The following is a 12,223-nucleotide window of genomic DNA, read 5'->3' as shown; positions in this document are numbered from 1 at the left end:
GGGTGCCTTCTCTCCAAGAGGCATCATGGCCTCTGCCGCGCAACTCATCAAAACCGTCAGGCTCGCACATCAATAGAAGACTAGTTGTTGGGTGAGCCAACCACTTCACCGGATAAACGTCCCACTTATCGTCGTTAAAGCACTTCACTAAAATGTGCGTCATGATGTCCGAAAAGAAAATACTTTCATCAAGAAGCACGAGGCGTGAACCACCGCACAACTGCAACCGAATAATTGAGTCCGAGAGCCGTTCACAGCTTCACATGGCTTCACTATCGTATTCAGTTATAAAAACCTTTCAAACACAAAATAACGGCACTTAAGAACCACTGATTGATTAGCAATAATTTTTCATCCACTAATCTTTATAAATTTTTAAGAACTACCTAATTTATAGCGTAAACAATAAATACTACGACCAAAAAATGCGACTACGAAACTAGCGGTAACCATGTGTACTGTTGCAAAAGTGTGCGCAAAACGAAGCTCGGTTACGCCCGTTTGCGCGCACACATACACACCCGAACCTACCTTAACGTTTGTCCCGCCACCTAGAAATAAACATTACTACTAGTTTTGCTATTTTTACAAGAATAAAACTTTTAAAATAGTTTGCAGCATCTTTGCAGATGACGAGGTGACAAGTAAGGTACAATAAGAGTCCGTTACCTGTATTTCTTTCATTTCCCTGTGGTGTTCTTAACTGACCATACGAGACCTGCAGGCTTGGAACATGAGAAGACGACAGTTCGGCGAGGCTCAAATAAATCGCCTGCTTCTTGCAAGGCGAGTAACGGGAGCAGCCGCAGATACAGCGATTAGCTGTGATACTGTTGCGGCTGTTGCTGAATCTGAAGCTCTTTGAAGTCAATGGTTATAGCGGCTGCGCGCTGCGATCTCAAAGCGCGTTCATTCTTTGATCTCTAGTACCACGGACATTGGACAAAAAACTATATTTGCTTTACGGACAGAGGGTACGTCGCAGGAAATTCGAAGACCTCACCGTGTATGTTTGTAGCGTGTGCGCGCTTGCATCCTACGGTTCCCACAGGGCGTCCGATGCTCGAAGGTAGCGTCGTCGCCTGTCGGCACCTGTCTTATCGCCGGCCGCGCTGCCGCCGTGTCTACTTTTGGGGAACTCCACATGCGCGTAGTCACTGTGTTTGCAAGTGAATTTCGCATTCTTCTGCTCCCCGAAACGTGCTCATTTCGGATCGTACCAATGGTTATGTCATCTAGTGTATGTTAAAACGACGATGGCATTTGTACACCGGCGAAGAAATAAATCGTTATGAACTTGGGCGGTCATGAATCTAGTCTAACGTTGCAGTTTTTACGTAGCGAAAATGGCTACGAAAGTGGGGCGGTCCCGGAGATAGGCGCTTCAAAGCGCCAGCTGTAGCGACAGCACCAGGAAGTGGCACGCGGTGCACACGCCAAGCATTTCAGAGCTTACTAGCTTTCGAATGAGAGGATTATGCGCGCGCTCGTGGCTTATTGGTTAGAGTACCGGGCTCGACGGCCGACGTTCCATTGCACCCCATCGGTCACACATAATTTTCTATTAATGAAAGCGAGGCGAAAGAAGAACCTACCTGCCGCAAAGTGACAGGAATTAGGTTGGAACGCATCGCAAAACATGTTTGGAATGTCTTCATATGCGATTTCTAATTATTGTATACTGGACTCAACTGCTACACAACAAAAGAACAACTAGAAAAATCAACACAAATTACCCAATAAATTGTTTATTGAGAACACTCAACGGTAATATTGTTGTGCAAGGATTGAGTGAACTCAATTGCTCTTGAAAATTTGTTGAAGTCCGTTGTTTCAACAATTCCCCAACAATATATCAATGGTTAATCAACACTCATTTTTGTACGGGCAACGACCATGTTTGAACCGTTTCCGTTGGTGGTTCGGTGCCGCCGTGCTCGTACGTATATTCGCGACCATTCGCGGTGTCTTTTCTTTGCATGTTAGCTTTATGGTTCCCCCCCCGTCGCATCGTGGAGAACTATGTACCGACCACGTTGGCACCCTTTCCGTTTGTGCTTCGATGCCGTGGTGCTCGCTGTGCATATTCGCGGCCATTCGCGCTTTCCTTTGTTTGTATGCCCCGCTTTATTGTTCCCATCGTCATGCTGTCGAGATCAGTGTAGTGACGACGTTTGCAGTCTTTCCGTTTTTCCTTCGATGCGATACTGCTCTCTGCGCTTATTCGAGGCCATTCGGGGTGTCTTGTTTGCATGCGTAGTTTTGTGGTTCCTCCCGTCAAACCCTGTAGAAAAATGTAGCAACCATGTCTGCACCCTTTCCGTTTGTGCTTCGATGCCTTGGTGCTCAAATCACATATTCGCGGCCATTCTGGGCGTCTTTGCATGTTAGCGATATGGCTGCTTCAGTCGCACCGTGGAGGTCCATGTAGCAATCGCGTTTGCACCGTGTCCGTTTGTGCTACGATACCGCAGTGCTCGCTGTGCATATTCGCGGCCATGCGCGGTTTCTTTTTCTTTCAATGCGTAACATTATGGTTCCTACCATCGAACCGTCGAGATCAATGTAGCGACCATATTTGCACCATTTCCTCTTGTACTTCGATGTCATGGTACTCGCAGCGCATATTCCCAGCTATTCGCGGTGTTTTTGTTTGCATGCGTAACTTTATGGTTCCCCCCCTCGCACCCTGGAGATCAATGTAGCGACCATGTTTGAACCGTTTCCGTTTGTGGTTCGGTGTCGCAGTTCTCGTTGAGCATATTGGCGGCCATTTGCGGTGTCTTTTCTTTGCATGCGTAGCTCATGGTTCCTCCCGTCGCTTCGTGGAGATCTATGTGCACCGACCGCGTTTGCACCCTTTCCGTTTGTGCTTCGATGCCGTGGTGCTCGCTCCGCATATTCGCGGCCATTCGCATTGTCTTTTCTTTGCATGTGTGGCTTTACGGCTCACCCCGTTGCACCTAGGAGATCAATGTAGCGACCACGATTGCGCCCTTTCTGGTTCTGTTTCGGTGCCTCAGTGCTCTCTGTGCGTATTCGTGGCCATTTGCGGCGCCTTTTTCTTTGCCTGTGAGCAATATGGCTGCCTCCGTCGCACCGTGGAGGTCAATGTAGCAATCGCGTTTGCACCGTTCCGTTTGTGCTTCGATGCCGCAGGGCTCGCTGTGCATATTCGCTGCCATCCGCAGTGTCATTTGGCATGCGTAGCTTTATGGCTCCCCCCGCCACACCATGGATTTCGATGTAGCGACCACGTTTGCACCCTTGCTGTTTGTGCTGCGATGCTGTGGTGCTCGCTGCGCATATTCACGGTCATTCGGAGTCTTTTGCTTGCATGCGTAGATTTATGGTTGGAACCGTCGAGATTAATGTAGCGACCATGTTTGCACCCTTTCCGTTTGTGCTTCGATGCCGCAGTGCTCACTGCACTCTAAAAATTTTCACACCCTTTTGGGTGTAATACGGGTGTATTCATCTTTTCACCCTTGTAAACACCCTTGAAACACCCTTTTTAATGGAAAAGGGTGTTCAACAAGAAAACACCCTTGGAACACCCCAGTCTTTCTAATATACACCCTAATTATAAGGGAGTAAGTGAACAAGCTTACAGTATATGATAAATGAACATTGCCAGTTAAGGCGTTGATATTGGCTTTACATGCAACGCGCGCTACCTGCGCTTGAATCAGGTAGCTGGAATGATTAGATCGGGGCATCTAGGCAGCAGCGCGCTGGCTCCTAACAGCGGTCAAAAATGAAGTTTCCCACTAATGTTGATATCGAACGGATGCCACTAACGCGCAGACTGTGCATAGCCAGATATCTGCAAAAGGTTTGATATGATCAATGGCAAAATATTTACAATGCTATCACTGAATACTTAAAGGTGTGCAACCAGTTAGACTGGGAATTGTTAGGAGTGAGGGCTAACGGTAAATAGCTCACCAACTTACGGTTTGTAGATGACATTGGCATACTCAGCAAAGCTGCAGACTATTTGCAACAAACGTTTGAGGACCTAGGCGAAGAATGTGTAAGAGTCTGATTGAGAGTTAGTATGCAGAAGAGAAAAGTAATGTTCCGCAGCCTGGCGAGACAACGAATGTCATGGTCGGGATTCAGCCTCTAGAACCTGCGCAGAAATACGTTTATTGAGGTTAATTACTCGCAGGGGCCTCTGATCAAGGAAATTAACAAAAATAAAAAATTAGCTGGAGAGCTTACGGCAGGCATTACTAAATCATGACCAGGGAGCTTACTGCTAATCATTGCTTTCTACCGTTACTAACGTATGGGGCCGAAACTTGGAAGTTACCAAAGAAGCTTGGGAAGACGTTGAGGACCGCGCAACGAGCGATGGAATGAAAGTTATTAGGCATGACGATAATAGACTGGAGGACAGCGATGTGGATTAGCGAACGGGGATAGCTGATATTCTGGGGTCGTATTCTGTAGCGGTTCCTTTGGGAACCGGTTCCCTTTGGCTGTTACGTCTGGATTACGTCACTCGGAGAAAGAGTGGAACGGGGCGGCGTGAGGGGAACCAATCAACGAGCGGCGGTTTGCCGGAAGATCACGTCATCATTTTTGTTTGTACTTAGGGGACGGTATAGCAATTGAAGGATGTTGCTGGTTTGATAAAAAACATTGGTTTGTATAGAACACTTGCAAATATATTTTCAGTAATAAATGTGAGCTTGCGGCGCAGACCGCTACTGGGAGTTGTAATTTTATTTGTGTTGTTTTCTTATTTAGTCGCTAGGTGGTGTGCCATACATTATGCAAACAAGTTGCCTCGCTTTGTTTACGTTTTGGACTTGCCAGTTTGCGCGCCGAATCCGAAACTGGGTCCTCATGTTTGAGCGAGGCCGCGCGATATACTCGTGTCATTTGTTGAAGAGCACCCCTACCTTGCGAAGGCGTCGTGTGTGCTGGGTCAACAGCTGACGGCGGCGTGTAAGGAGGAGCTCTGGCAGCCAGTGACGGCCTTGCTGAATGCTGAGGGCCCGGCAGTGAAAACTGCAGCCCAATGGCGCGGCGTGTGGAAGAAAGATGTGTATAACGCCCGCCGTGATGCAGCCGCCTTGCACGCCGAAAGCAGGTAAGCACACTCGTTGACGGAGCTTTTGCGCACCATATTCTAACAAACGTGTTAATCACAGAGGAACCGGAGGAGGCAGCCTGCCCGGACCGCGAGGGCGCGTCCTCTCCCTAGTTGGAAGGGCGAGCGCCATCGGAGTCTGCCCGCCGTTCTTCGAGCCCGACGAAGAGGTGAACATCAGCGCATGGGTTTCAATAGGTCAACGCGAAGTCGACGCGCTGTCGCGATTTATGGCAACACACACACTTTTAATTTTTCAACTTTGCCCCGTGCGGTCAGTTTATGGAACGCACTACCAGATACCATTGCATGCCAATATAAACACACTGCATTTCGCAATCTGCTAAACGATCAATATGCCATTTCAACCGTCTAAACACGTCATGTCTTTTGTAATTTTGTTGCATTTTTTCTACAAGTTAAAGAATTTCAGTGGTCCCAATTTCTTTACAATACTTACTACTGTATAACATGCAAAAACGTTTACAATGTTATTATGCTATTATGTTGTTGTTTACCATTTATTATTTGCTCTACATATTGTATTTGCTAATGTAATAATTTTCCATGTTCTGTGCGTACTGCTTTCATTATGCTGATGTTTATTTGTTTCCCGATTCCATACTAATATGTTACCGTATTTCCCCATTTACACTATACCTTCTCGAAGGCCTGTAAGGTACATGTAAATAAATAAATAAATATTTACAATGTTTGCAGATGACCGTATAGTATATAGGGTCATCAACAGCGAATCTGACCAACAAGCACTACAACACGATTTGGATTTGATTGCCATATGGTGTGAAAAATGGAAAATGTCACTGAATGAGAAAAAGAGTGTCCACGTCACCTTTACCGGGAAGAGCTGATACGACAGCAATCGTAACACTATAAATAATGCTACTCTTGAACAAGTGTCAGAATATAAATATTTAGATGTATTTTTTTTCTGCTGATCTAAGGTGGAACAGACACGTTACTCATGTTAGGAACAAGGCTGTCGGAGCATTAGATTTTTTGAAACGTAACTTTAGTAGCTTGCCACAGAAACTTAGGGAGCAACTGTATTTCACACATGTGCGCAGTACACTGGAGTATGCGTGTGTTTGCTGGGATCCATATGCTACAGAACTTGTAGATAAACTAGAAAAAGTGCAGAACAGGGCAGTTCGGTTTGTCCTTGGCAATTATGACAGGATGCTTAGCATGACAGAAAGCAAAAAAGCATTAAATTGGCATCTTCTTGAACACCGTCGCCGAAATCTCAGATTAAAATTTCTTCATAACATATACCACCCTAATACGGGGATAGCCAGGTAATTGTATTTTCAGCTGCCCACATATGTTTCTAAAAGGCGAGATCACAAATTACAAATATGTGAGATTCCTTTTGACCCTCTATTGCATGAATTATGAAAGTCATTTTTTCAGCTTTCATTATTGATTGAATGAACAAACATGACTGTAATAATAAAGATAAAGCTTTGTGCCAAATATGGCACACCATGAAGATGGCTGAGCGCTCTTGCTGCCATGGGCGGAAACCAAAGCTTCACGGACGGTGGCCTTTTAATGTGATGTGGGGAATGAAATGAAACAGTTGTTTGCTGCGTTCAGGCACAGATGAATGTTTCACTTCCTCTATCTTACCAACGACTTGTTTGTGCAAGGTGGCCGCTTACATCTTTGTTTCTTCTCTTCAAATTCTGGCCAGTGGCTGACTTGGTCAGATCGGTCGTCTTTGGGTGGCATTGCGGCCGCTGGTCCCTGTGCTTTTTTGACTTGAACATGGAATTCGATGTCCTGACTAGAAGTCCTTCCTGGTCGTTAGTTGGGTAGGCACTTGTTATGCGAGGTAAGGCATTCTGCAATTTCTGCTTTTAATTGAGCCAGCGGTAGTACTTGTCTCCTCCTAAGCTGCTCCTGCACCCTCCTGTACAATTCCCATGCTGTTAGTACCGATAAGTTTAGCATAGGCGTAAAAATTCGAAAGTGCCATTTCTTCGACATCTGATATGTATGCAGTAAAGTCCAAACAGAGAGTCTAGCAGGTCGACACCACCCATGTGCCTGTTATGGACCTTTACTACGCTGGGGCAATCAATTTCGCGAAACACCTTGGCGGAGGTAAACCAGCGCTGAGTCTTTTGGACTGGATCTCTCCCAACAAAGCTCGACAGAAATGTCACGGCGCGGTTGTCGTATCAACGCACGCACGATAACTCTACGTCATCTATCGCGCTTGTGAGTGCCTCTGAAGCACCACTTCCTTTACATTTCAGTTCCTTTTCACTTTTCAGGCGGCTGTTTGGTAGACAATTCGCCCTCACCGTACCGATCGTCAAAATTACATCTTGTGATAGAGTGACCTGCAGCTTCGGGCTATTGAACAGATGGCAGCACGTTACCATATTTTGTATTTCAAGTTCATACTGTGCCAAATATGGCACACACCGATTTCGGTTTCTCTGCTGTAGTTGCAGGCAAAATTGAGAAAACTAGTAACTGCCTTGAATTGGCGAGGCCAAAAAATATGCCAAAATAATTTTTCTACGTTTCTGCGGTCGAACTTTTCAGAGAAAAAAAAAACCCAATTGCTCGTGTTTGCCCCCTCCGAGTTTCATGTCGCATCCCAAAATCTACTTCACCTCTGTTTTGCGAATCACTCAAGAGATGGCAGCACTTGCCCATAATAAGTGCGCATAACTACGAGATTTACTCTGACGGTATCACATTCTCAACTGGGAATCTCACACACGCGAAAAAGAATGGTAACCGGTATGTGCCAAATATGGGACGCCATGCAATAGAGGGTTAAAAGCGACGCTTTCCGCTACTCTATGTTCGTACTATAAGAGACTGGAATACTCTACCACCTGACACTGTCTGTATTTGTTCAAATGATGATTTCTTCCATGCTTTATGAGTGTAATTCTGAGTGTTCATTTATATGAGTTGTACCCTCCCTGCTGTAATGCCTGAATGGCGAAGCAGGTACCCAATAAATAAAATGAATAAATAAAGAAATGTTTCATTGTCATGATTTTGTTTATATTGTTGCACCTTGTTAAGCAGCAATTACGAGCACTATGTGAAATCATGCGTGCAAGAAATGCAATGTTGAAGCAACTCTTGAGTTTAAACAAAGCAGTAGTAAGCATGAGTGTCTGCTATTTAAAAAAATCCTGCTCCAAAAAGTGCTCGGCATGTCTCGTTTGTTGCTATACGTTTTAATATGTGCTATACAGATTGCTCTGAACGACATTTCAGTTGCTGTGTAACTCGTGCTGTGCTTGCGTGTCACACATGAACAGACATCTTCAGCTTTGGAACAATGCATACTGCACAGTAAAATAGGCATCGCAAAGCAATATTCAACAATGCAAGATTGGTTGCCATTCACCTTGGAAATAACCTTTATTTAAACAAAATTTCCTGGCGAGACAATATTCAAAAGCACAGTGAACAAAGCAAAGGAGTAACATAATGGCACATGGTTACTTGTCACTGCATGTGTATCTGTCATGCTCAACACAGACAAATTATGTGCTTTTCACTACTGCAGTATGCAGCATACTACGATTAGCCACATGTGAGCACACGCAATGTGTTATCTTGAAGTGCACGGCCTATTTCATGAAAAGAACAACAAAACATGTTACACCAGCACACGTCTCCGCCTCATTTGCCAGCGAATGCGCCGGCGCACACTTCGCAGGTAGGCAATGCGCAAATTTCTGGGCAGCCAAAACACACCAACTATGGATTCGCGCACCGCACGGCCTCTTTGAAACAAAGCTTGAGAAGGCTGTACAGGGTGCGCCTGCGGTGGCACCTGTACTTGAAGCGGCACTTGTGCCTGGGCTGGCTCCTGTGCGCTGTCGTCATGTGCACCGTCGTCACCTGGGTCGTCTGGCAGAGGCACGCCTGCTGCAAGGCAGAGGTTATGCAGCGCTGCACAAGCTGCAACAATAGTGGCTGCTTTCTGAGGCGAGTAGTGGAGCACCCGATACCTCTGCAGGCATCGGAAGCGGCTCTTGACGACTCCTATGCACCGCTCAACGGCATTTCGCATTGATGCGTGTGCCTCATTATAGCGCCCCTCTGCCGTGAGGCGATTTGGGTGACCAGGCACAGGAGTCATGATCCATGGCTCTAGCGGGTACCCAGAGTCCCCTGTAAGGTGTTGCACGTCAGTGGACGAACGTGGATACATTAAGGCACAATGCAAGAACACAGTCTACGCCAGGGCCCTTTTACAACAGCAGCGGGTCTTGGATTTATTGTTGCAATATCTATCGAACATTGACCTTCCCAAAAAGTTGTAAAGAAAGTTCGACTCATTTTAAAGAAAACCCCAATTTCACCTGTTGTCTCGGCTGCAAATCTCATTCTCGGGTTAAGTTGGACATGTAATATTTATTTCATACTCGTGGTTTTCTGCTCCGCTCATCCCATTTGCTTCTCCCTAAATGTACATCCTCCACTAAAACTAATTAGCTCTTCTCTCTTCAGAAGTGTTATTTCATAAAACACTTCTAAGGTCTACTCTCGAATATGCTGCCAGTATCTGGGATCCTTACTCTACCTTTCGTACCTCTTCTCGTGAAGGTACCCGAACTCGAGCTACCCGTTTGATCCTTTCTAATCACTCCAGCACCGCATGTCGCTGCAACAAAAAAATTGCAGACATTGTGACACAAAGAAAAATAGCGCAACTTGCACTATTCTACAATATATACTACACCGATCACTAACGTCGATGCCGAAAGTTTCACGCACACGCTTATTCCTTCGTTCCAAGGACAGTGACCAGGAACCAGCTACCCGAGTCCATTGTCACCAACCCTTTTCCATCATACTTGAAAACTGCCATTTCGACGTGTTCTGTAGAATTACACCCCTGCCTGTAACGCTCCACGTGGCATTCAGTGTATTGAAATTAATAAGTAAATAAACAGAATAACATGTCAGCTGTTGTATACATGCTGGTAAAAATATCTGCCTTCTAAGAGAGACATGTTTCTCTCGACAGTCGCTGCAGGTTCATTAGGTACTGCTGCATTCACAATACATTTCTAGCAAATCACGCTTTCTTAAAGCTTGCTAGGATGCAAAACTATTTGACTGTGTATGTTTTACATGTGGAAGAAGCACTGCTACTTTAGGTGCACTTACCAAGCAAGACTTCTCCATGAAGTAACAGGCCACGAGTGAGGCGGCGGCGAAATGCAGAATGCCTTCAAACGAAATAATCGTGGCACGATCCCGGAAACCGTGGGTCAATTGCCAGGATATTCAGCTTTGCATCACACACCTCGTAAGGGAAAGCAAAGAGAAGGTGTCAATGCCACTGCAACAAATATCTGGCACACACTTTTGCTTACAACACTACTTGCTAATCAGTTACTGTTCAGTCAGCCAACACAATTACAGAAAAGGAGATATCAACATACGCAGTAGGCAGTTGAACTAATCATCGGCATGATAACAATGTCATCTTAACCTACAAATGCAATGTTGGCATGTGTACATGTGCTCATGTATGGCGTGCGGTCACAACACAATGTGCAAAATAATTCCTTTGGTTTCTTCCGTCCATATTGTACAAGATTCTGCTAGAGAGTGCCACCTGTGTTTTTTTCTTGTTTTTCCAGACAAAGTGCCTATTACAAGCGAAAGAACGTGGAAGTGGCAGCATGTGCCGTATTAACAGCTAGAGCAAATGGGTGTCCACACATTCTCATTCGCCCTCACACCATTTTCATTGATGGGATGCTCCTTTTCACGTTTACACTCTGTTGGCCACAATGCTTTAGTTTTACATCGAATAAGAATCACAAGGGCTCGTCTTCTGTTAGGATCGCTCGCAGACGAAGACTCCCTTCACTGCTACGGCGTCTATTCCGGTTTAAGTCGCGCGTAATGTGTTTACATTGTAGCATCGAAAAGGCTATTCAACTGTGATTAGAGAGCACTGAAAAAGTGCGGCCGGGTTCTATTGCCAAGATGAAAGTCGTCATTACACATACAACACAAACGCTACTTTCTCGAATAGGAACGCAAGTATTACCGGCAATTGATGAAAAATAACGAAACGAAGTTTTTTACAACGTGCACTCGCGCAATCACATATCGAAAATATTTGTCAATGAACAATACTCACGACCATGCAGTTGAGGGCGTAATACCCTTTACGGCTCCAGTACGATTCCGTTTCGCCGGGGCCGAGCTTCTTAGGGCGAACGATGGCTATCAGCGTCCACACATCCTAGAAATCCTGGAATTTTTCCACGGCTAAGAAAGCCTTCCTTGACGGCGGCTTTCTGTTGCGCCGTGGATGGGAATCTAACCCATCCTTTTTCTTTGCCCACAACCGTAATGGCCTTGGCGACGGCTGTAATGATCCGGCTGACCGAAGGCTGCGACAGTGCAATCGCTTCTTCATTCCCGACGCAGTGTTGAAAGCTCCCGGTGGCAAAAAACCGCAGCGCGCACAGCACTTTCATCGTAGTGTCGACACCACGAAATCTTTGACGTCCGAGATGTCCTTCCAGCTCATCGCAAAGACGTCACACTATGTCTTTGGAGAGCCTAAAATGCCTTCGAAACTCTTCTTCGGCCATGCCGAACGCGTCGCGTCGTTGCCTCTCGTCGCGTCGTTGTCTTTCGGCACTCGCCAGCAACACAACCAAAGGAGCCGCCATTGCCGTCTCTGTCTCGTCTCGTCTAGGTGCCGGCTCGCCAGCTGGCGCGAGATTAGCCGGCAGCCACGGTTGCCCTAGCAACCCTCGACATCTTGTTCGCCCCCGCGCGCGACCCTCGAGAGAACTACTTCTCCGCGGTTCCTCTCCTAGCAGGGAACCGGTTCCTTTCCAGAAGATTGGCAACCTGTGTGACGTCATCAAAATTTGTCGTCCCGCCCACCAGGGATGACGACAACGAAGCGCCGACCAATGGCAACAGCCAAAAGGAACCGGTTCCAAAAGGAACCGCTACAGAATACGGCCCCTGGTTGACATTAGGAGGAAGAAGTCGTGCTTGGCAGACATTGCAATGCGTAAGGGAGAGAACTGCTGGTCTATTGGAGTTGCAGAATGGGTGCTAAGGGAAGGG

The 12,223-nt window shown here is 46.2% G+C and overlaps 1 long non-coding RNA gene across 1 annotated transcript; it reads right to left on the bottom strand.

The window, feature by feature from the left end:
- Positions 1-8,897: 8,897 nt before the first annotated feature.
- On the bottom strand, positions 8,898-11,360 carry LOC129383615 (uncharacterized). The gene is made up of 3 exons (XR_008611481.2): positions 11,274-11,360; positions 10,286-10,424; positions 8,898-9,283 (listed from the first exon to the last, which is right to left on the bottom strand). It is a non-coding gene; the product is annotated as an uncharacterized lncRNA (long non-coding RNA).
- Positions 11,361-12,223: the final 863 nt, after the last annotated feature.

The sequence above is a fragment of the Dermacentor andersoni genome, chromosome 8 (genome assembly GCF_023375885.2).
Source record: "Dermacentor andersoni chromosome 8, qqDerAnde1_hic_scaffold, whole genome shotgun sequence".
In the NCBI taxonomy this organism is placed as follows: domain Eukaryota; kingdom Metazoa; phylum Arthropoda; class Arachnida; order Ixodida; family Ixodidae; genus Dermacentor; species Dermacentor andersoni.
This window is presented reverse-complemented; position numbering and strand designations above follow the sequence as displayed.